Consider the following 26403-nt stretch of genomic DNA (forward strand, 5'->3'; position numbering starts at 1 on the left):
TACAGGGGAAAGAACCTTTGAAGGGGAAAGAACAGTTATTTTCATTTCACGAACACATACGCCAACCGTGTCTTTCACAGATCAGCGTATGTGCAGCTCTGATTGCACTCTCCCTGTGGGTGGAGTGGTAAGGGTAGTGCTGCGGCTCCGAATGCCAGGTGTGTAGGGAGTTCCCAGAATGCAGTTCTGTCTGGGCTGTAGAGGGAGGCGAGCGCGGGTCTGTTGAGTCTGAAAGTCAACAAGAATCTTCCAGTATGTCTGTTTGCTGCTTGAGAAATGCCAGCATCTCCTGTGGCATGTGTCTTTCCTTTTCTTGTGCTTTTGTTCTTTGTTCTGTCCCTGTCCATTCTGTCTGCAAGGGTGATCGTCCAAGCCCTGTGCTCAGTATCCAAAGCACTAGAGGCTTGCAGGGTCTCTTGGAACATGTCATCCCGTGTCCTCTTCCTTCTCATCTGGCTAAGCTGCTGTGCTGGTGTGGATGGAGAGACCGTCAAGACCACATTTCCAGTTGCAAAAGATATGCACAGAAGTACTATTGTGAGTGTATTCCCAAGATAAATGAAAACTTGGTATACTGAACTTACTCCCTTTGACCCACGCAAGTTACAACACTGCATTCTCACTTCCCTTGAGATTCAAAGAACACGGCAGCAGTCCCAGCCATGGTGAATATGGCCCAGGGAGGGGGAAGAGGGCTAGTTGGATCAGTAAGGCAGGGGTTGTCTCATGGGCATCATGAGTATATGCTGATAGAGCAATTGAATTGAATACTGGCACCATTTTCCACAGGTGGTGGTGATTTTAGCCAATATCTCACTCCTGAGGGAACAGAGGCTGAAAGGGGACAGCTCCTGCATGCATCCGGCTGCAGACGGGGTCCTTATACTGCTGGCCTGTGTGCTGCATTGGTGCCAGCTAAAGTAATTGCTGAGTGGCATGGGAAAGTGTCTTACCACAGCAGAAGAAATAAGGCAGCCCTCCCCAGAAACCTTCAGCAGAAGATTGCAGACTACCTCCAGGAAAGTTTCCTCAAGATCGCTATGGAGGATTCACGGGACATCCCGATGCACATAAACTATTCTACCATGCCCCCTCTGCCTAAGTGTACATGGGAAATGAGACGCAGATAGCAACTCTACCTCTATTGGTTATTTCCTACCTCTTCTAGTTTGATTAAAAAAGAGTAAATGAACAGATGTATCCCTGAAATATCAAAGTAAACTGCATACTTACCAGAGGTTTCTTCCCCTGCATCAGACTGCTCGGGAATAAAAAACAGGTCCTGGCTCACTTTGCCACTGGATCCCTGGTTGACTATCCCTCCTCTTCCTCCTCCTTATCCAAGACTTCCTCCTCAATGTTCGTTCCAGGGACTTGTGACTCCAGCTCCCCTGAAGTATCCACGGGGCCTTTGGGTGGGGGTGGCTGAGGATGGCATGCAGCTCCTTGTAAAGTTGGCGTGTCTGCGGCGCTGCCCTAGAGCAACTATTAGCTTCCCTTATCTTCTGCCACAGCTCCTCTGCTTTGCTTTCATGCAGTATTTTTGCAGGTCCCCCTGGTAGTCCTTCTCCCCCATGCCCCGAGCGATCTGTTTGTAGATATCAACGTTTCTTCAGCTAGATTGGAGCTGTGCCTGCACAGCTTCTTCTCCCCACAGAGTCAGGAGATCCAACACTTCCTGTGTACCCCAGGCAGCATGGAGCCAGCATGGTCATCTGGTAGTTGTTAGGTGAGCTCTCCACACTGAGCAAACAGGAAACGGAATTTCAAAAATTCATGGAGCTTTAAAAGGGGAGAGGCATGTACATGGTATTGTACAGGCAGCAGAGTTCAAAACAGTGACCAGAGCAGACCCGGTGGGGCATTGTGGGACAGCTCCTGGAGGCCACTAGAGTCAACGTAAATAACATAGTTGTCTACACTGACACTGTGTTGCCCTAACTATGTCAGGCTAATTGCTACACCTCTCACGGAGGTGGAGTTAAGTCAGCATAGCGGGCGAGTTACATCAGCAGGAGTGACACTTTAGTGTAGATGCTTACAGAGTTAGGTCAGTGTAAGCTGCCTTGCATCAACCTAACTGTAGTGTATACTAGGCCTCAGCTAGTTTTTTTCAAGTAATTTTTTTCAAGTCCTTAGTTTCATCACCTTCCTAAAAAATATAAATGCATACATATTTACTACAGTGCAGCCTAATTAATAGTCTATAACAAAATTAAGTAATTTTTTAAAAAGAAAGAAAGCAAAGATAACATTCGGCACCTACTGATTTGTACATGCTTAACCAGTTTTAAAGTACATTAATTATTGTAGAATATCTAAATTGGAAAGTGACAAAAGATTAGATCAACAGTCTCTCTTTGGAGGTGTCAGAAATATCAGATTAAAAGAAAAGCAACTGCTACAGAACTTCAGTGTTCTTGTAAAGTTATAATTAAAGTAGAACAGGGCTGTCTAGTTCAGAAGAAACATGAACAGAATATTCTGATACTCTACTAAACAAACATGAGACTTTTCTATGAAATATTCCTTTGGTTTTTGAAATGGCTTACTTAATTTGGAATGTTGTCTCTGACGGTGGTACCTGTTAAATGCTTCAGAGAAGGTGCATGAGAAAACACAATGTACAATTTTGCAATAATGTGTCTGGAGAGTTTCTTCTTTACCCCAAGTATTTAGGATTTGTTTACACACAAAAGTTGTGCCGTATTTACTATACTGGAATAGTTAAAGTGATATAAACTCCATAGTTATGTCAGTATAAAGGTACCTTATGACAGTATAGCTGTTCCTAATGGGAGGGGAATCAGCTGTGCCAGTGAAAGGCACCTATGCTGATAAAAAAGTGTCCATACTAGGTGTTATATCCGTATAACTATTTTGATTATTTTTTAAATCATACCCCTAATGACAATAATGATACTGGTACAAAATCTGGGTGTAGTTATTGGTTTATGCCCTGAAACAAGAGGGTTGGTACTTCATACATTTTAATCCCAGGCAATGTAAATATAAATTTCTAATCTGATTTTGAATTCTGTTCACTTTTACCCATCAAGAGCCACTAAGCTTTTTGCTCCATTAATCCCTCTTGGAAATGATTTCCATAGGTGATGGTTGATGGTGGTGTTTGTTTGTATTACAGTAGTGCCACTAGGCCCCAATCCTGATTGGAGCCCATATTTGCTAGATGTTAATCATGTGGTGTTTAGAAGTGATTAAAGGAAATAAATACCTTTATTAGTTTGTTTCCTTTAAATTTGTTCTTGTTCTTACTAGGAATAGGATATAGACATAAAATAATGAATGAAATTTTAAAGTTCAGTTGACTGTTATGTCTTCTCCCAGGCCGTGTCTCCATTACCACTTATGTTGGCAAAATTTATGTCACTCAGAGATGTGAAAAAACTACCCCCCTGAGCGACAAGTTTCGCTGGCATAAGTGCTTGTGCGCACGGTGCTATGTCGGCAGAAGTTCTTCTGTCGGCATTGAGCTGCTACACGAACAATCATACGGCAAGCACAGTTGCAAGTTCGCTAATGTGGACATGGCCTCACTCTTTTTTCTGCAGACAGTGTTCAAGGTGAGGACATAATACTGATTTATATAATGATTCAACTGTGCAATTTTCCCAGCCTAAAGACAAAATCTGCTTACCTGCCTTTTACCAGTATGATTGATGGTAATAAAAAGACATGTCAAAGCACAGCAAAACAGAAAAAACAACAAAAGCAAAACAACAACTTGAGTGAATATGTGGAATTTTTCAAGGCCGACTAATGGTGGTGGTATATTTTCAGTATTATTTTCCATTAGTTTCTTAATACCATGTAACATATTTTGCTTTTTTAAAATTATTGGTATATATTTTGGCATCTTTTCATTGAAGGTATCAACTGGATACTATGATATTTATTATACAAATAGTTTTGAAAAATGCCAACACATTTTTCAGTCTTTTATTCATAGATTTTAGAGCCAGAAAAGGACCATTATGATTATCTAGTCTGAGCAACATAACACAGGCCATAGAATTTCACCCAGAGATTCCACCATCAAATTCAATAGCTGTGTTTTTTAATACAGCATATCTTATTAGAAAGACATCCTGTCTTGATTTAAAGACTTTGTGATGAAAAATCTGTCACGTGCCTTGGTAGGCTGTACCAATGGTTATTTATCCTCGTTTAAAATGTTTACGTTATTTCCGGTTTGAATTTGTTTAGTTTCATCTTTCTGCCATAGCATCTTACTATGCCTTCTGATTATTGAAGATTTAGTCTAAAGGTTACCCTTATAGATGATTCCTTGCATCAGGACTCATTAAACTGTTCATGACTGCAAGTCATGTTCTGTATAAATAGATTGTAGTTCTGTAATAGTAGTATAATGCAATACCTAATGGATTAAGCTGTTAATATACTCTTAGAACAAGAGTATGTGCTTAAGCACTTTATTCTGGCCCCCTTGCTTTTTTGCTTAGTGAAAATCTACTTAAATGATCTAGGAGAAACCCCTAATTAAACAACAGCATTGTGGGATTTCAGCTGGATCTGGTGAATTTGAGCCTTGTTTATGGAGAACCCCCTCTGACTGACTGCCTTTCCATCCCTCCCACATCCTGGGGAACAGCACCCAGTCAGGGTTGCTGCAGAAATCAGTCAGAGATCTCTCCCTCCCATCAGAAACCAACACCATTCTCACAGGAGGGGAGGGAACAGACAGACCCCAGCAGCTCAGAGTGGCCTCCTCCGCCCTCCCCTCCTTTGAGCTCAAGGTGGCCTTCTTTTCCCTTCCCTGCCTCCTTCTCTGCAACAACAGCGCTGGGAAGAGGGAGAGGGGAACCACTGTAGCTGGTCACCCCGGCCTGGGAAAGGGTGTGTGTATGGGTGTGTGTGAAGATCGCTTAGAGCTGCAGGAAGAACAGAAGTTAGGTGGGGTGGGGGCCGAGGATAGCACAGACTTAGGCTAAGAATTGATGAGGATGGAGGGCAGAACTAATGTGGAGTAGAATTGCTGAAGGGCTGTGAGACAAGGTTGATTTGAGAGATGGGAGGGCAGTATTAATTGCTGAGCAGGGAGATGAGCAGATGTAGAGGTGAGATCTCCACTGGGGACCAAAATTACTTTTCCCAATAAATTTGGGAGAGTTGGCAACACTAATTGACTCACACCGTGGGGATGGAGCAGAGAGAGTTCAAAAATCAAAAGACAGACTGAAATACACACTATAATTAAAAAAAAAAAATCATCATTTTTGGGCAGCTCTTGTGATATTTTTGAAGGGATCTGACTCAGGATTTTTGAACTTTGGGGGTTGGCAGGACTGAAACAAGTTATACTATATGTCATTATTGATGCATATGAAAAACTGGAAAAATAATTGGACACTAAATGCTGTGCAAAAAAAGTTAATGAAATTATCAACTTGTTTTGGCAGCTTTAAAATATTAAAAATGGTGAGAAATGTGGAACATGTCCCCCCACCCTAGAATTAAGCATGAAGAAATGTGCCTGAATAACCTTTCTATTTCAGAGACTAACCAATTTATTTGAGCATAAGCTTTCGTGAGCTACAGCTCACTTCATCGGATGCAGTGATGCATCCAATGAAGTGAGCTGTAGCTCACGAAAGCTTATGCTCAAATAAATTGGTTAGTCTCTAAGGTGCCACAAGTCCTCCTTTTCTTTTTGCAAATACAGACTAACACGGCTGTTACTCTGAAACCTTCCTATTTCAGTGCACCAGGTCTCCCTCTTTCTTACTTTAAATCCCTCCCAACAACCCACTACTTTTGTGAGGAGTATAGATCCTAACTCATGTCATTATGCACATCGCTATTCCCATATTTTTTTTTTTTTAAAAAAGAGTAAGTTATCCTCTAGGTTTCTCAGAGTGTCTGTCCTTACAGGGTGCCTCTACACTGTTGGGAAGAAAAAAAAATCTGTAGCAGTGAGACTCAGAGCCCAGGACAACTAACTCAGGCTCACGCTGCAACACTAAAAATAGCCGTGTAGATATTTGGGCGGGAGCCCAGGCTCTGAAACCCAGCCAGGAGGTCTCAGAGCCCAAACTTCTACACTGCTATTTTTAGCTCTGCAGCGTGAGCCTTGCAAGCTCAAGTCAGTTGAATATTGCTTCCATGTTTTTTGTTTGTTTGCTGTGTAGATGTACACTTAGACCGTACATTCCTTGAGGAACAGACCATGCCTTTAGCTTACACACAAAGTGGTTACATACTCTGGCTTCAGGGCTCACTTTTAGATGTTTGTAATTTTAGGAATATTATTTATTTAACATTTTATATTTCAGTACTATGTTCAGAGGATTAATCATGCAGAATAGAAGGCTGACATAAAGCGCCCACAATCACCACAGATATATAATAGACAATAGTTGTATTGCTTAGCAGTGAAAATAACATTTCAATAATGTTGCTTCCCTACTTTTGAAGGTCAGATACATTTTTAGCATTTTGGGCATATTTTAAAAAGTAAATTTAGGGTAGGTTAGTAGCTCTACGTTGTGCAACCTCAGTCCAAACAGTTGGGTATCTCTCTTACCTTAGGATAATTAATTTTTGAGCCACTGTCAATTTTGATATTGTCCTTATGAAGAAAATAATGAATCATTAATTTACTGAAGATTTATGTGTCATTATTTATGTGTGTGTTTCATCTTTTTTCCTCACCCCTAAACTCTGTTGTGTTAATTACATACAACATAACTGACATTTAATTTAAAATATAGTGATACTTCCATGATGGCTGAGCTAGGGATTGAACTGGGGACCTCCAGAGCTTAAAAGCATGATTCTCTATGGAGTGACCTAGAAAAACTAGGCTCTGTAGCTGGGGATTGTAACAAACACTGGCCATTGGGATACATGTACTCTTTGAAAAGTACAGTAGTAACAAAATTGCTATAACCTTTACTAGGGAAGGGCTTGATTGGGCTATCATGTACATCAAATTAAATAAAAAATAACTCAGTTGAAGGCAGTGAATTACACCAGTATAAAATTAGTATGTCCGAACCAGCAGAGTTGGGTCCCATGAAAACAGGTGTTGTAAAAACAATTTAAGTAGCAGATGTATTTTTGATGACCATCTAAATTAGAGTATCATATGATCAGGCCCAGTCTACACTACATGGTTAGGTTGACATTTACTTAAATTTGTCTCCCACCAACGTAAGTGCCTCTCTCACCAATTTAGTAACTCCATCTCCCTGAGCGGAATAGTCATTGTCGATGGAATTAGGTCGATGCAGTGTCAGTGTAAACACTGCATTGCTTACGTTGACTGTTTCTGGACTTCAGGAGCTGTTCCATAATGTCCCACGCTGACAGTACAATGGATACAAATGCTCCTGGTGAGGATGCACACCATCAACATAAGGCGCCGAGTGTGTGCACACAAGCGATTTAATAACTTCAGTGGTTATATGCTGAAGTAAATTAGGTTGACATAATATTGTAGTGTAGACATGGCCTAAGGTTAGAAGGATTAGATTTTTATTGGTCAACGTCAGTAAACTTTGATTATACTTTTTGAATCTCAATTTTGTCATTAAATAATTATTGTCCCCATAATTTTCCACAACTGTGAAAATGTAAATTGATAAAAATTGAAAAAAATGCTTAAAAATAAACAATATTTTCTGTCAAAATGATATATAAAATAATATTCTACTAAGCCTAAATATGGTACAGGACTTATTTTATATGGGAATCATTAACTTTTTATTAAAATTTTAAAATATACAGAAAAACCAAACATAAGCTATCCATAAACTTCTCATAGTATATAAATGTCTCATAATATAATAACCATTTGCTACTTAACCTTACCGATACTTGGAACATTTAATTATATAATAGGAATGGTTAAAATGTAAATCAAATATTTGTATTACACAAATTACAATTTGTTTATAAATATCAAACGAAGTAAAATAAAAGTATTAAAATAAGATGAAGAATACAAGCAAAATTCAGAGGAAGGGGATAGAGATGGGGAGGGAAGGAAGTGGATAGAGAGGAAAGGGAGAAGAGGAGGAGAGGTTCATGCATTTAATAGGACCATGCAGATAATTCCAGGAAAGCGTCCTATATCTGAGAATTTTTCTTAAGTATTTCTGTTACAGTATACAATTCTGTCCAGTGTGGCCAAACTTATGATGTCTATGCTTAAGTCCTCAGTTGTTGGTCATTTTTTGGAATTCCATTTTTGTAGCTCTAGTCTTTTAGCAAACTTTGGCTCAGCTGAACACTAATAATTATTACATTTATTCAGCTTCCAGTTAACATCGATTAGGTTTAAGATTATGTATGTAGCTTGTAACACAGTTTTTATTTGATAGGAAAAAAATTAACTCTGCCCAAAACGTACGAGTATAAAAGCATTCCAAGAGCACATGGAATAAGTTAACACCTGCTGAATCACAGCACCAACATTTGTCTGACTTAGAGGCACCTGTTTTGAAGAATCAGAGAGGGGACCAGTGCATCCTCCATATGATTTTCTGCTGGATTAATCTTAAATAGAGGAACAGTTCAGAGGATTGGCTAAAATTTGTTTCCATTGGTTAGCAGACTATAATTAAGTTAGTTGCTATTCCCATTTCTTTTTTAGGGAATCCGTGTTTAATTCAGATTTACTGGCCAAGTCTTCATATAGTATTGCCATAGGTCTTGGCAATCTGGGTAATATTTGGAAAAATAAAAGCAGTTCCAGTGGGTTGGGGCAGCACAGGCATTGTGGCAAAACAGAATGGAGGTGGAATGTTTAAGTTGGATATATTGCAACTCCTTAATCTCTAGATTGAACCTTTCTTTTAATATTTTAAGAGGGAGGAAGGTATCATTTTCAACAAATTGACTGGTCAAATCCATTTCCTAATCCAATCTCGACAAATGATGGGGTGCTCTGGCTATACAGTTTCAAGCTATCCCAGGTAGATGCCTTGCTATGTAGAAGGGAGTGATTTTTAAATTTAGTAGGTTTCAGAGGAACAGCTGTGTTAGTCTGTATTTGCAAAAAGAAAAGGAGTACTTGTGGCACCTTAGAGACTAACCAATTTATTTGAGCATAAGCTTTCGTGAGCTACAGCTCAGTTCATCGGATGCATACTGTGGAAAATACATAAGATGTTTTTATACACACAAACCATGATAAAATGGGTGTTTATCACTACAAAAGGTTTTCTCTCCCCCCACCCCACTCTCCTGCTGGTAATAGCGTATATAAAGTGATCACTCTCCTTACAATGTGTATGATAATCAAGGTGGGCCATTTCCAGGACAAATCCAGGTTTTCTCCCCCCCCCCCCCGAATCATAGTACCAACATTTGTCTGACTTAGAGGCACCTGTTTTGAAGGGGGTGGGGAGAAAACTTTGTAGTGATAAACACCCATTTTTTCATGGCTTGTGTGTATAAAAACATCTTCTGTATTTTCCACAGTATGCATCTGATGAAGTGAGCTGTAGCTCACGAAAGCTTATGCTCAAATAAATTGGTTAGTCTCTAAGGTGCCACAAGTACTCCTTTTCTTTTTAAATTTAGTAGACATGCCAAGTATTTATGGCTTCCATAATACTGTAGTTGGTAATTATTCTTTAGGGAATCAATAGTAATCCAAGTGCAGCACACTGGAAAGGGGAAAAGGAGCAACTAATTCTACTTTCAGCTGGAGACAATATGGGGCTCTGAGCACCAGGGAATTAGCCACTGTGCTGCTTATCTGTGCCTGATCGTAAAGTTCAAAGTCAGGAAATCTAAAACCACCTGTTTTGAGAGGGAGCTATAATCTTTTAAAGGAGATTCTGGGTTTGTTACTAGTAACCCACGAGAAGGACCTGACCGTATTGGTGATTTTGGTAAAATAAAAGGGAGGAATATAGATAGGGAGGGAATTCAGAATAAAAAGGATCCTGGGAAGGGTACTCATTTTGATTGTTTATTTTTCCCTAAAGGGAGAGAGGTAGTGCCTGCCATCTATTTAAATTGTTTGCTAACTGCATGATTAATGGGACTAGGTTAACTTTGACTGTTTTTAATTTCCTTTTAGAACAGAATGCCAAGATATCTGAGGTTTGTTTGTTGCATGTCCCTATAGGAGAGCAACTTCTAGCTAGATCCAGTGGGATCCTCCTTGCTTGTGATTTACCCAGTTTATCTTGTAACCAGAGAATTTACCAAAGTTTTCTATTGTTTGTGGATATTTGGACTAAACTGGTCCAGATTTTTGATAAATAGGAGGATGGCCTCTACATACAGAAGGATTTTTGTGTTCTGAGTCCCTGGTTTGATTCCTTGAATACCTTTGTGTTCCCTATTTAGTATTGCAAGTGGTCATAATGCCAGATTGAACAGGACGGGGGCATCTTTGTCTAGTCCGTGAAACAGATCAAACTGGGGGATATAGTGCAATTTGATAGGATACAAGAGTTGGGGTTTTAATGTAACAGATTGATCCATGAAATAAAGATTTCCCCAACCCAAATTTAGCTAGGGTAGGAAACAAATACTACCAGTTCAGTCTGTCAAAGGCTCTCTCTTTATTGAGTGAAATGATTGCATGGGAATTTTTACTGTTCATGGAATGCCATAACATTAATCAACTGACATGTTTTAGCTGAACCATGCCTTTTTTAATCAACCCTACCTGACTGGAGTGAACCATGTCACTCATTTTTTCAAGCCTCTTAGCCAATACTTTTGAAAGTATTTTTATATCAATATTGATTAAAGAGATAGGTGTATACATACGTATTACACTTTTTTGTACACTTGCTTGGTTTAAGTAGTACAGTAATTAGGGCTTCCCTCATAGTCGGAGGTAACATACCTTTCTTTAAGGCATCTTCATAAATGTATAACAGCTTAGAGGCCAGAATTTCTTTGAAACTTTGATAGCCATCAGGGTTGGGGTGTCTTGCCTGGATTCACTTCCTCCCTGGCTTTATTTCCCCTGATCACCAGGGACAAGCATCCTGGCTTGTTGCTCCTCTTATATTTTTGGGAGGCTAAAAGTTTTATCAAAATTATTCAGTTTTATGGGAACTTTAAACGACCAGTTAGATTATCAGGATTTAGTCCTATTCCTTGTTGCACATAGAAGCAGGAAGAAAAATGTTGGAGAAACAATACTTCTCGGTGTGAGAGACTTTAGCCACAGATGAGCGAACATTTAGTCATGGGAATTATATAGGAACTTGGTTGCCTTGAGTGGAAGTTTTGGTGTTGAGGAACAGAAGATGATGCAGATGCCATGTTATGTGAAGAACAGTAGACTGAGGCATTTAGGAGGAGTAAAGCCTGTTCGAGAGTTAGACCAGATGCTGTTTGTAAACAGGAGAGACTAGAGAATAGTTGGAACATTCAGAAGAGCTGTAAGAAGGCCGAAGAGGAATTGTAAGTAGTCAGCAAACAGGCAGAGGCCATGTCTACCTCTGGTAACATGGAGTGGAGGCAGTATGTGACGCTTGAGGGACATTAGGCCAACAGCAGAGGAGCAGGAGGTAAGAAGTGAGCAATCTACAAAGGAAGCAAAGCAAAGACTGCTGTGAGCTTTGTGGTGAACAGGCAGCCTATAGGTGTTTGTAAAAGGGGAGATGTGTAGATATGGAAGATTACATAGTTTTAAATGGGAAGTGTGACGTTGCACTCTATATGATTTTATAAAAATATGCTGATGAGTGTGAATATAATATAACTGGAATATGCTCCATGCAAAAGGTCTCTTGTAAGGTATCATTACAAAGCTTATAAAGTGTGGTCATCCTATTTGTATAAATGTATGACTCTTGTATCTGAAACTAGAAATATGAACTATAACTCTGAGATCCTATTATAGTTATGCAAAGTGTGGGCCACTAATGGTGGTCTGGAATCTTGATGGCTCCCATTAACCAGGACAATTGACTGTAGATGGCTTTGTTTTACTTGTAAGTCTTCCTGTATATGTGTGTGCTGGCAAGTGGGTAATGAAGTCTTACACTGACATGTGATCATGTCACCTGAACTGGAATTCATCTTTAACCTGGTGCTTTTGCATTGAGAAGAGGGGAGGGAACCCAGAGGGATAAAGGATTCCTGCCTTATGCAAAAGATATATATAAGTGGGTGGAACAGAACAAATGGGGAGCCATCATGAGAAATCTCCCTATCTACCACCTGAGCTGGAACAAGAGCTGTACCAGGGGAAAGGATTGTGCCCAGACTAAGAAGGCATCCAGTCTGTGAAAGAAACTTATTGAAATATCTCTGAGGGTGAGATTTTTATCTGTATTCAGTTTTATTACTGTACTAGGCTCAGACTTGCATGTTTTATTTTATTTTGCTTGGTAATTCACTTTGTTCTGTCTGTTACTACTTGGAACCACTTAAATCCTACTTTCTGTATTTAATAAAATCATTTTTTACTTATTAATTAACCCAGAGTATGTATTAATACCGGGAGGCGGGGGGGAGGGAACAGCTGTGCATATCTCTCTATCAGTGTTCTAGAGGGCGAACAATTTGAGTTTTCCCTGTGTAAGCTTTATATAGGGTAAAACGGATTTATTTGAGGTTTGGACCCCATTGGGAGTTGGGCATCTGAGTGTTAAAGACAGGAACATTCCTTAAGCTGCTTTCAGTTAAGTCTGCAGCTTTGGGGCATGTGGTTCAGACCCTGGGTCTGTGTTGGAGCAGACTGGCGTGTCTGGCTCCACAAGACAGGGTGCTGGAGTCCCAAACTGGCAGGGAAAGCAGGGGCAGAAGTAGTCTTAGCACATCAGGAGGCAGCCCCAAGGGTGTTTCTGTGATCCAACCCATCACAGGAAGTACTTGTGGAGAGGGATTTATTATGCTTTATATTGTTACATTTCCTATTACTGAATATGGTGAACAGCTCTCTTTTAAGAGGGAGGCATCAAGAAAATAAACCATTAAAGCTAGTAAACTAGTAAATATTATGGTTCTGGGTCAAGGTAGGAACTTAAGAACATTTTTGGAGAGAATCGGCAAGCTGACAAATGAAAAAAAAATAACTCTGACATTATTTACAAAGCAGGATTTACCTACCTTATAGGTTTTGGGGAAGATTAACATATGAGCAGCACCTTGAAGATGGAAAGCACTCCATAAGCGTTAAGTGTTTCTTTTTTCATTGTTGTATTCAATGTAGTTGTAGCCGTGTCAGTCCCAGGATATTAGAGAGACAAGGTGGATGAGGTAATATCTTTTATTAGACCAACTTCTGTTGGTGAGAGAGACAAGCTGTCGAGACACACGGTCTCTCTCTCTCTCTCTCTCTCTCTCTCCAACATAAGATGTCCCAGTGAAAGATATTACCTCATCCACCTGGTCTCTTTTTTCATTATATATTGGAAATTAGCAGCAACAGGGAATTATAAGGACTTTCAGAGGACAATAGAACACATTCTGTATCGAATGAAGTGAATAGTTGTAAAACTACTGCACAATGAGTTTCAAAAACAACCCAACAGTAGATTTTTCATGTCCCTGGTTGTGGGATTCAAGCATTCTTACCCACCAGATGTCACTTTTTTCAATCCCAGATGTAGGGTTGGCAAGCCAGTCAGTTGACCACCTATTATTTGATCATGGTCACATGTTGTCAGATATTTGAGCCTGAATGCCCTGATGTAGGCAGCAGCCTACGTAGTTCCTTTCGTCTTTCAGGATTTTATTTAATTGTTTCACATTTTTCTGAGTTAAAATAACTCATCTAAGTAACTTGGTTTTTGTAATTAGGCATAAGTATCTATCCAAGTCTAAGCCTATTAGAGATAATAAAGCCTTACTCTCTTTTGTTACTGTTGTTACTGTTCAAATAAATTGGTACTTTCAGGTATTTAACCATTTTTTATATTATTTGACAATATTTGATGAGTCAATTGACCAATTAGTTTTGGACAGGTCAAGTGCCCAGTGCTAGGTGCAATAATTTTTAAATCTAAAGGCTTGTCTACATAGGGAAATTCAGGAAAGTTAATTCAAATTAACTAAAAGTGTGAATTTAAAGCAGATTAGTTAAACCACATTAAATCCCGATGTGAATGCACTTTTGCAGAATTAAAGTGTCCTTAACTTGGTTTAGTTTAAATCATGTGGGTTATGTCGTCAGTGCAGTGCCATGTAGACTAAGGGGGTGTGAATTGCAGTGTACCAAAGTGTTGACCTCTAACTGCCCCCTAAGGACACTGCTGACGCAAACTAAAAGGTACCCAGTGTGTGTTAACAATAGTCCTCTTTGGTACGATCTGCAGTTTGCACCCCTATAGTCCACACTGCGGCACAGTGTAAACGTAGCCTTGCGAAGTGAATGAAGCTAAACTGAGTTAAGGACACTTTAATTATGAATGAAAAGCATCCACACAGGGATTTAATGCTGTTTAACTAATCCACTCTAAATTCACATTTTTAGTTAATTCAGATTAAGTTTCCTGAGTGTCCCTGTGTAGACTAGCCCTAACTCTAGTTGATGTAAAATTAATAAGCTTTTTTGTTTGTTTGTTTGTTTTTTTAAATGGAGACCAAGAACAAGACACCCTTTTCTTCTTCTCCTTCCCTATTTATATTATCCATCAGTCCCTGACTTGGATCTACATCTGTCTCTGACTCCCAGTTTTCTTACCCCAATATATTCCTTGTTTTTTAGTCTCAGATGTGCCTCAGAATACTTTGTGCTCACTGCCATGGTGTCACATTTGCTGTATCATGACAGTCAGTGAAAAAAGATTTCAAGCCTGAAATCTAGCAGTGCCAACTGAATGAATCTGAGCTGAAAAAAATACAGCTTGCTCAGGAGAGAAAATATTTGATCTGATTAATAGATTTCTGCGGAAATCCAATATCATATTATTTGCTGTTGGTTAAATTTTAAATTCTAAATGCATTTAATTTTTTAAATTTTTTCTGCAGTAATTTACAATCTAGTAATATAAAGTAAGTAATATACTAATCCTTACTTAGCCCAGGATCTAATGAGATTTCTTCTGAATCACTGTTCTAGCAGGTGGGGAAAAACAACTCCTCTCCGCCCCCCTGCCCCAATCTGTGGTGATGACTAAATATAAGACTTTTCTTGAGTTGTTTGAATGCCAGTAGATGGCAGTAAAACAATGGTTTAGTCTAATGCTTGACAAACTGATATTGCTTTTTCGCTTAAAATAATTTATCTAAGCGCACAATAGCAAGAAATGGCAGAATTGGTATTTCAAGTCTTGTAAAACTGAAAACTATGTTTGTTTAGCACCAGAGATCCCCAAAATTGATCTATGACCATAATTGCTCTTTTTTATATATGTGTGTGTGTGTGTGTGTATATATATATGCAAACTACCACTGAAATGCAGTCACTTTTTGGGATGGAAAGTGGCAACCAACAGTGCACAACATTAGATAGGGAAGAGAAGAAATATTTTTGTTACCAGGGTCACAAGACCAAAACCTTTGTCTTATGAAAGGTGCCATGGGATGTTCTAGTTCATTGGTGGGCAACCTGCGGCCAGCGGGTTGCACGTGGCCCATCAGGGTAATCCGCTGGTGGACCGCCAGATAGTTTGTTTACATTTGCATAGCTGCCCGCAGCTCCCGGTGGCCTTGGTTCGCCGTTCCCAGCCAATGGGAGCTGCGGGAAGTGCGGGCCACAGGTTACCCACCACTGTTCTAGATCCACAGACAGCTGACAGGACCGCTCTTATTCTGAAAAGTGCACAAACAATAAATAGCAGTGAACTTCAGTACATTCATTTTTATTAAATATAAAATTCCAAAGTAATGAAAGCATTCTGTAACAATACCTTTATAACAGTTGTCAGCTTTATTCTGTGCTAGCCATATAAATAGGCTAGGAAGGATATTTTTGTATCAATAAATGTTGATAAATGTCAATTTTACTGTACAGACACAAACCAAAGAGAAATATTTCCATAAATAATAATCAACATATACAGATAGGCAAAGTAAGAAAATGCTGCTTGAGAACATATTAGAGTTTGAATTAAGGATATTTACTTTGTATATTTTGGCACAATTTATGTTTTAAAGTTTATAAAGCTTTAACTTTTGGAATCTCAGCGTGTACTGTTATTAAATAATTATTGGCTGACCCCCTGATCCCTTCCATAATTTTCCACCACTGTGAAAATTTAACTTGAAAAAATACTTACAAATAAACATCAATATTATCCATAAAAATTATAAAAAATAAAAATTGAATTCTGCCAAGCCTACATATAAAGCAAAATAATTTCATAAACTATCTGCTTATTTCAAAAATTATTGCCTAGAATTAGCCCAAGGAGAAAACTGCATTTGAATAAGGGTTCTAAGACCAGGAGATAACTCCACTTTCAAATGGTAAGAGAAAAAATTATTACTGTCATGGTAATGCAAACGTTTCCAATACATATGAAATCGATGCCAAACCCAAATAAGTATAATTTGCTTATACATGTGTCTGCTGGATAGACTTGATAAATCCTAAAAGACAGAGTTGGTAATATAGTGTGAAATTGTAAGAGTCCAAAGCTCTAGCAATTTCCATTGAGTGATTAAATAAGCAAATACAAGAAGGTTGAATATATTGTGGCATTGTAATCAGTTGTGTTGTCACATGGTGTTGACAAAACTCAGTTCATTATCTCCTGCTGGTATCACAAGCCTAATTTGTTTTACTTGAGAGAAGAGCAGAATTGATGCTGTTCACTCCAGATCTCCAACCTAAAACAAGAAATGAAGGTGAAAATGGAGAGGCCAATGTATCAGATCAAGGAAAACTGCCAAATTATGGGTCCATAATGGTTTCGGATTTTTTCCTTACATTTTGTGTGTGAATTTAGTGTACAACTGACAACTCTGGTGATGGAAGTTCTCTATTTACAGTGGAGACAAGAGCATGTACTTCTCCACAGTCCACCCTATGTACATAAACCCAAACCTTTTGGGGGGATTAATTTTTAAAGAGAAGAGGGTATGGCATCCTTCATGCACATCCAGTGAATTTGACACCTCTGCTAATATTATGAACAAGTAACAAGTCTGCTACTTTTGGTGGTTTTTGTGGCATAGAAACCTGTCAGAACAAAATTGAAGCACAAAACTCATTTAATAAATTACTGATTAGCTACAGTGGGTGTTTTTTCATTTCCTGCTTTAGAATGGATTTGGACTGGTGACCTATCAGTGAAAAACTTGATGTCCCATCACCAATTCATTGAAACATTCAGTCACATGGAACTATTAAGTTTTGAAAGCAACATTTGAGGCCTTGAGAAGCTATAGGTAAAGTTGTTGGCACTAACTGTGACCCAAGAAATCCAGTGGTAGCACAGTATAAGACTGGTGATGTGGTGGAGAGAAATCCATTCCTTTAAAGACCCTGATGACATCACATTATCTGTGAAGAAGTTTGCATATAAGTGGTTTTTTATTATTATTATTATTATTCTGTTTTTTAAAAAGAAAAATAAATGCAAGAAACATATTCTGTTCGTAAAGCAAGTGGAAGCCAGTATGTCAGAGACCACAGTCCTTATGATAAGCCATTGTCATTTCCCAACTCAATAAAGATGAAATATGTGATCCATTACTGGATACCTAAGAACAGAAATATAATTAGCACAGGACAAGTAATAAAAAAAAAAAAATGACCACAGCAAAAAACAAATGGATCTTGCATCTCAGAAATGACTAGATGCACTACTTTGAGGATTTGTTGTGGGCAAAAAAAGAACATGATTTCCCAAAGAAATTTGTCAAAAAAAAAAAAGGTAGCATCATATTAAGCAACCCTGCTCCCCTGCGCCCCATATGGCAGCATCTCAGAAATTGAGAGCACAGTGTAGTGCTTACATTGTGGGACAATCTAAAAATGGTGCAACAAACATTACAGCAGAACACTTGAGTAGGGGATTCTTGTCAGTTTATATCTGTCTTTTAAAACCTATTTTATTTTTAAAAGTATAGTCTCAGGAAAGCCTTTTATTTCATCTTAAAGATCACAGAGAACCTACCTATTTAGATTATCAGATTATCAGATAGTTTAGTAACCTCTTATTTGGAAGGCTTTCTACAAACTACTGTGTATTTTGTCTGTCATTAGTGTTCTAATACTGCATTTGTAGATTTAAACAAATCTTAATTTCACAGACTGAAAGAGTTCCTGTGGAGAGCACTGTGCATTAATTTTTTCAGAAGTGCTAATAATTGAATGATTTTAGAGATGTTTGTTGTTAAAATTAAGTCTGTAACTTGAGTTAAGTCAGTGTAGTATCTAATTATGTCTGCGTCCTGGTCTACACTATGGGGTTAGGTCGAATTTAGCTGCATTAGGTAGATTTAAAAATGACTGCATCCATACAACCAACCCTGTTCCGTCGACCTAAAGGGCTCTTAAAATTGACTTCTGTACTCCTCCCCGATGAGGGGAGTAGCGCTAAAATCGACCTTGCTGGGTCGAATTTGGGGTAGTGCGGACATGATGAAGCGTCTGTTGGAGCTGCAGGAAAGCCAACAAGAGCACAGACCCCCGCTACATCCACTGTATAACCTCCTCCCCTTGTTCCATAGCCTCCTCACCCAGACACCCAAGAACGCAGGGTGGGGAGGCTTTGGGCACCCAACCATTCCACTCCAGAGGATGGCCCAAGCAACAGAAGGCTGTCATTCAAACAGTTTCATTTTTAGTGTGGTTCCTCCCCCACCCCACCCGGGCTACCTTGTCAGTTATCTCTTTTTTTTTTTTTAATTAATAAAGAAAGAATGCATGGTTTCAAAACAATAGTTACTTTATTTTGAAGGGGGGAGGGTGGTTGGCTTACAGGGAATTAAAATCAACAAAGGGGGCGGGTTTGCATCAAGGAAAAACACACATAGCTGTCACACCATAGCCTGACCAGTCATTAAACTGGTTTTCAAAGCCTCTCTGATGCACAGTGCACTTTGCTGTGCTCTTCTAATTGCCCTGGTGTCTGGCTGCTTAAAATCGGACGCCAGGAGATTTGCCTCAACCTCTCACCCCGCCAGAAACATCTCCCCCTTACTCTCACAGATATTATGGAGCACACAGCAAGCAGCAGTAACAATGAGAACGTTGGTTGCGCTGAGGTCTGACCAACAGCGCCAGCGAGCTTTTAAGTATCCAAAGGCACATTCTACCACCATTCTGCACTTGCTCAGCCTATAGTTGAACTGCTCCTTACTCCTGTCCAGGCTTCATGAGCCATGGGAGCAAGGGGTAGGCTGGGGTAGATGCCACCACATGGTACTGCCGGGTGGGAGAGCAACCTGAGGCAGAAGCCTCCAGCTCGCAGGAGAGCAGAATTGCAGCAGAAGCAGTGGAGCCGTACACCATGCCCTGGAGGTTGGTAGGAGCCGAGCAGGGAAGACGTTCCCAGAACCCCTAGCCAAGCTACAAGACGAGGACGGCTACCAGTCCTACTGCACCGTCTGCTGCAGAGTAGCAGGAGAGCAGAGTTGCAGCGGAAGTGGTGGAGCCATACACCATGGATGAGTACGGCTAGCAGTCCTACTGCACCGTCTGCTGCGAAGGCACCCAGGAGCTGCTGCTGTGTAGCAATGCCAGCGGCTGCAGGTGCTTCTGTAATCGAATGCTTGGAGGTCCTGGTAGGGCAAAGTACCTCGGCCAAGGCAAAAGAGCAAGAGCCCTAGAGCTATTACATATGTCAACCACAGAAGTGCTATTGGGTGTTACAGCGCTGACCGGACTGGAATGTATGGCTGCAAGACTTCTTCACCCGGGCAAAGGACAGGAATATGATGCACCTAAAATCTAAAAAGGCCTGCACATTTCCCAGAGTCACTGCCCTTGATAAGAGAATGTCAATGATCGCATTGGCTACTTGGATCACAGCAGCCCCCACAGTAGAGTTGCCCACAACAGCAGCGGTGATGGTGAGCTGAGCGGGCTCCATGCTTGCTGTGGTATGGCATCTGCACGGGTAACCTAGGAAAAAAAGGCGTGAAACGATTGTCTGCCATTGCTTTCACGGAGGGAGGGGTGACTGAGAACATGTACCCAAAACCACCTCTGACAATATTTTTGCCCCATCAGGCATTGGGAGCTTAACCCAGAATTCCAATGGGCAGCGGAGACTGTGGGAACTGTGGAATAGCTACCCACAGTGCACCGCTCTGTAAGTTAATGTTAGCCACTGACTTAATGCGCTTAGTATGGACATATGCAATCTACTGTATAAAATCGAATTCTAAAAATCGAATTCTATAAAATCAACCTAATTTCGTAGTGTAGACATACCCTTAGTGTGAGTTTAATAAAAGCACACTTGTGTAATTGTGCAAGATGGTTTTGTTGTTTTGTAAGGGATCATTTTTCCTGGTGATTCCTCAAAGCCCTAATCAAAGGAAATTATTTAAGAATTCAGTTGTTTGGAGCTCACTTTAAGAAGTTTGAAGTGTTGTTCTGGTGGGTCATCAAAGTATGAATTTAATTGGAAGTTTTGAAGTGGTTTGTAAAGGCTCTAGGCTCCAACTACATAGTTCTCATTTAGTTTAGCAAAATCTTATGCCTTGTCTTCTCTGAGATTTTGCCTCAAGTTAGTTAACTTGAGTTAAAAACATACCTTCTTTTCCCAGGGAAGACAAGGCTTTTGTCTTCTGGTGAATTAGCACAGGTACAGAGACTGACTTGAATTATAATTCATATTGTTATATTCACAGAGAACCTAGAAAATGTATAGTAAAAGTCTATAAACCAAATTATTCTGAAAATAGCCACTTTGCTTGTGCCCCTGCAGAAAAGCATCTAATCCTAAACATAGTGCATGCACATTTTAAGATCCCTGGTTAAAAAATGAAACTTGTGATTTACTGCATTTTTTGAAATATAATCAAAATGTTATGTCACTACTTATAGACAGAGGAGAAGAAGAAAGTTTAGAGGATGTGAAATGTTTATATTCAACCTGTAATTTCCTTGAATAAATCTGTTTCAAAAGGGTAGTTGGTTTTCATAGTAAAATAAATGGGAGTCATACAGCTAAAAGTCTGTATGCATCTTTGAAAATTGGAATGGTTAAAAACCTAATAGATTGGTGGCCAGATGAGTAATTGGTTGTATAATTAAGAAGCAGCGTTGAAAGTAAAAAGGAAGAAAGTATGATGGCTATTTGAGAACCTGGTAGTGAAGGAAATCTGACTGAATTGCTTAAGTGTAACAGAACACAAAGCATGTGCTTCCATATTACAAGGAAATGTTGTACACTATTTGCTTAAGGTACCAGTTAAAGGGATTTTACCTAAAAGGATGAAAATCTATGGTATCTTCTGAAGTCCTTGAGTGTTGACAGTGGCACTCCTGAACCACTGGTACAAACACCAGGCAGTAAGGAGGAAAAAAGAAAAAGCCACGGTCATTTGTTTTGTTCCGTGGAATAGAAAATATGGAAATATTAAAGATGGCTGCTTTGCACTCTTTCCAGACTGAATTTATTTAGGGTCACTCAGTGTATGTTGCGTGAACTGATTCTAACCTTCCTGTTTCCTCAAAGCACCCCAGAAGTTCCCCTTTACGATATACATTTTTATATATCTTCATGTATATATTGTACAGTCAAGTCTGTAGGTCTGACATGTGGAGGTAACTTCATGGTTTGTGGCAAGATATTGATGTGAATCTGTAGCACCAATATTATTTTTGCTCCAGAGAGATTAGATTGCTTTCAGGACACTTGTCTCCCTCACACATGATGTCACACCCCAGTAGGTTATCTGTTGTGAATGGAGACCAAAGCAGCCAAGAGTTTGATATGTTCATGTTTATAATGTAATGTGTTACACCTAGGTGCTTTGCTATTGAAGAAGGATTTTAGGCAGTAGATCCATCAGGAAGGCAACACTCTTAACTCTTTCTCTTCTTTGTCTTGTAGTCAAGGAACTTGAAATACATTCTCTTCTATGAAGACTGTATAGCATCCACAAGGAGCTTTAGAAGGGAAAGAGGTGGCAGGGGTGGGGAGGGTGGCTTGGAATTTGGAGATAGACAGAAGTAATAGAAACAAGATAAGGGGAGACAAGGAAAGAGCAATGAAAGCCCAGCAGGACAGTCAGCCCTTGAGAACTGTTTCATGCTTTGCACTTGCACTCTCTGAAGAGTTCCACATAATGGTACGTAAATGTGTCTCAATATGGTATATACTGGACTGAACAAGTAAGCAAAAATCACACATTCTGCATTTCCCCAAAAAGCTTGGGGGAGGGGGGGATCTAATCCCAGTTTAGTTCATTTCTAGGAAAAAAGACAATTTCCACTTCTTAATTTTCATTTTATTTATTTAGCATAGGGGATGGAGAGGGCATTAATTATATGCAATAAAACACTATCAGAACAAGGATGACATTTTTTACTAGAATGTTATTTTTAAAGTACAATTTAATTAATTTCAGGCCGAAAGGACTTGACAATGTTATTTTATATTTAATTTTAAGATCTGTAAGTAACCTAATAATACTCATTCTAGATTTCATCATTTAATCTGTACTGGGCCAAGAGTAAAGTGCTTACTTAATCACTTTTTAATTATAGGAAAATAATACAATTGATTTAGATTAGGTTCACTTGGCAACAATGTTAATATTTTGAGAAATATTTTACTATGTTATTAGAGTAGTTGTGCTGAAAAAGTACTGATCTTCCATTGTGAGTTTCATGGAGTTTTAAATATCAATTTATATTCTGTCTAAATTGCTTTAAACAGGTGTGTAGGACCTTCAATTTCAGTACTCCTGCTATCAGTAGGTGTATTGTCAAGTTAAACATTTGTTTTATATTTGTTAAAAAGAGACCTGTAGTACTAACACTTGTATTTCCAGCCACAAAAACCAAAAAAAAAAAAAAAAAAGCATGAGCCAGGCTCCCAAAAAACATGATTTAAAAAAAAAAAAGTGTTTTTGTCTCCTACTTTTTCAACTTTTAGTGTTCACATTTTCAAGCTGCACTTTGCAACCATGAGACTTATAAACTTACTTACTTTTAAAATGACAGCTCTGATCTTCATGTATTAATGTGATTCTACAGTCCTGCGGCCGTAAGAAAAATCAGGGTGAAAAGCTGGTTTCTGTATTTTCAAAAATGTAATGAGATACTTATTCTGTGAATCTTTTCATTTAATTACACAAAACTTACATTTGGAAGCTAAATTATATGACAATATCCCTTGATGAATGTTGTAATCTCCAAATAGAAATAAATACCTTTAGCAGAAGCTAAAAACATTACTGGGAAATCCTATTTATCTGAATAGTTTGCTCAGCAAGTTGGGTTTGGCCTGAGGATATAGCTACAGTAACTGCAGATACACATTGCATGTAATACTTCTGAATACTTCTTACGTTTCTGATTTTTATCAAGAGCAAAGGGAGATAATTTATGAACCAGTGAACTTGCAATTCCTAAAGTGTCTTACTCAGCTGATCAGACCACAAGATAGGGAGAAATAGTTACACAGATCTGAATTTTCTTGTTTCTTCAGGAACGTAATTTCCTCTAGTCCCACCCACAACTGTGTATATTAAGGCCATAATAAGCTGATGACCCTTCTATTTTATATGTGCATGCCCTGTCTCATAGACTGATATTAGAAAAACATTAGTCCTTGTGAAAAATGATGCACTACTTAAAATCATTTAAATAACTGTTTTTCCTAAAACATTAAACAGTGCGATTGAACTCGGTGATTGTTTTATCTTGGATTCTTTTTGAAAAACTGTTGTTTAAACACAGTCTGGGGAAAACAGTTTAAGATACCCCATGTTTTTATTAAGAAATAAGAAGGCAGAAGTTTATTTAAAATCTTATGTAATTGACTATATTTATATAATTTATTTACTAAATTTATGTATTGACTATATTTATATAATTAACTATATTTTTAACCTTGGTTCTGCAAACTTTTGTTGTGTGTAGTTATGAAAGTGAAGGATTACTAGTACTGGTTCGAGCCACAAATAATGGTGTCAGGCCCTGTGCTATTTTTTACACAAAAACAACGAGTCCACCGGACTGCTTGTTGTTTTTGTGGATACAGACTAACATGGCTACCCCCTGATTATTTACACAGTTCTGCTAATGTACCTTAATCCTGACCAGTGACACATCTTTCATTCAGATCCAAGGCTTGTCTCAGACAGACACTGCTCATTGTGCAGAGTTGTGTGGTGATTGTGATGTGAATTTAGGAAGCTAGGTGAAAGGCTAGAGTATTAGGACCTGATCCAATGCCCATGGAATCAGTGGGAGTTTTACCATGACTTCCATGGTCACTGGATTAGGCCCTTAACCACTTGAATCACCTCAGTCTCTTGGACAAATTCTCAAGACTTAATATGTTAAATTGTATATCTTTGATGATAAGATACCGCAGGTAAATATCCCATGAAATGTAGTCACTGTGTTCAGAAAAGGTAGGAACTTTTATGAGTCATCTTATCTTCCTCCCCCCACCCCCAATAAAATAGCAAAATAACAAAAATGTAAGTTTTTAACATTTTCTTGTTGGTTTAGAGGAAACTGGAGTGCTGTTCCAACAGTTGCACCCTATTAATTGCTTGTTTAATTAGTATTTTGGGTTTTTTTGGTTTTCAGGTGTATACAGACAAATGTCAACTCTTTGCCTCCTTCCCCCCTCCCCCGCAATAGAAGAAATCTTGTGCCTTATTTTCAGTAAGCCCTGTGTTTTTCTTGCAGAGGCTGCAGACCTGAACCTAGGTTTCTTGTCTTCTTTCCTTGTTTTCAGTTACTGCATTTTTTGTTCTCTTAAAAAAAAAAGGGGGGGGGGAACAATTATCTTCTGGTATGAGGACCATTTAACATTGAAAATTCACAACTTTCAAATGAGCAAAGCACAAGGATCTGGTGGCATGAGGTGCCTGTTTTGTACCTGGCACATGGAGGCCCTGCTTTGATCTGTGCCTTTAAGGTCTGATCCAATTCCCATTCTAGTCAGCGGAGAGACCAAGGCCTTATCTACACTGCCACTTTACAGCGCTGCTACTTTCTCACTTAGAGGTGTGAAAAAACACAGCCCTGAGTGCTGCAAGTTTCAGCACTGTAAAGTGGCAGGGTAGACAGTGCACCGTTGCTGGGAGCCGCGCTATCCCTTCGCTGGTAGCTACTCCCTGCGACTGACTACACAGCAGCAGTGCTTTAACGTTGCTAGTGAGGAAATACCCTCACATTCACTTTAGTTGGAGTTGGATCTGATCATTCACATTTGTACTTGACGCTTCATTGTGTTAAACTTGCTTTAAGTGAAAGATCAATAGAAAACAGGAATTTGTTGAAATAGAAGATAATTTTTGTTTTTAAGGTTTTCTCTGGGTTTAATGCAAGTCAGGTTACATTGTTGGGCCTAAACCAGGAGTTCCCAAACGGCGTTGTGCCATCAGCAGATGAGGGCGCGGCAATCCCTAGTGCACGCAGATCTCATTTTGCACTGCACAGCGTGACCTCACATATGTGGTGCATGCGAGGTCGTAATGCATGGGGGACGACACTTTGCTTTATAAAGTAGCGTCCTCCATGCTGTCTGGGGTCCCGGCAGGACCTTTTCTTCATTAAAATGGGATTGTACCTGCAAAAAGTTTAGGAACCCCTGGCTTAAACTATATAACATTATAATATTACAGCATGGTCTACACTCAAAAATTAGATCTGCATAGCTCCGTTGCTCAGGGTTGCACTGTGCCATAGCTGTGCAGCGGTATTAGCTGTAGTGTAGACATGACCTACATGTATACATATCAGAAATATTTATATGCAAAAGTTCTCAAACTTACTTGTTTGCAGGACTGGAGTCATATATATGTAGGTACATCCACCATTACACAACTCGGAAACCTAAATGAAATAAAATAGGCTAGGTCTTTAGAGGAACAACAGAAAACAATGTTGTGAGTCTCCCCCCCCCCCCCCCACTTGGACTTGTTTTGTCATTTATTTAACATGTTCTTAAAGCATTGTTTACAATATATGTATTCTGTTTCAGAAACAGTAAATGAGATGCATGTTAATTTTATCTTTTCTAGAAATACTGGAACTAACCTGATGAATGTGTAAAGGACACAGGCAATAGAGAGAAATTTTATTAGCCAGCTCCTATTAGGATATTCCAAACAATGACAACTATAACATTAATAAAAAGCTACTAAAAAGTAGTTCTCTGAATTTTTTTAAAGGTTCATATTACAATAACATATAATTTCATCACCAGGTTGACTTATGGAAAGCAGCTTGTGGGGAAATATGTTAATAGATACTCTCCTAAGTAATTTTACATTCTGGAAAAGCAGGATGATGTTGAGTACAGTTTGGCAGATGTTGTGGAGGGGACTAATTTTTGGTTTGGA

At 39.1% G+C, this 26403-nt stretch overlaps 1 protein-coding gene across 6 annotated transcripts in view; it reads left to right on the forward strand.

Annotated features, from left to right (window-relative positions):
- ZZZ3 (zinc finger ZZ-type containing 3) overlaps positions 1-26403 on the forward strand; it is a 101064-nt gene that overhangs the window by 48304 nt on the left and 26357 nt on the right. The window lies entirely within an intron of this gene.

The sequence above is a fragment of the Caretta caretta genome, chromosome 8 (genome assembly GCF_965140235.1).
Source record: "Caretta caretta isolate rCarCar2 chromosome 8, rCarCar1.hap1, whole genome shotgun sequence".
Classification (NCBI taxonomy): Eukaryota; Metazoa; Chordata; order Testudines; family Cheloniidae; genus Caretta; species Caretta caretta.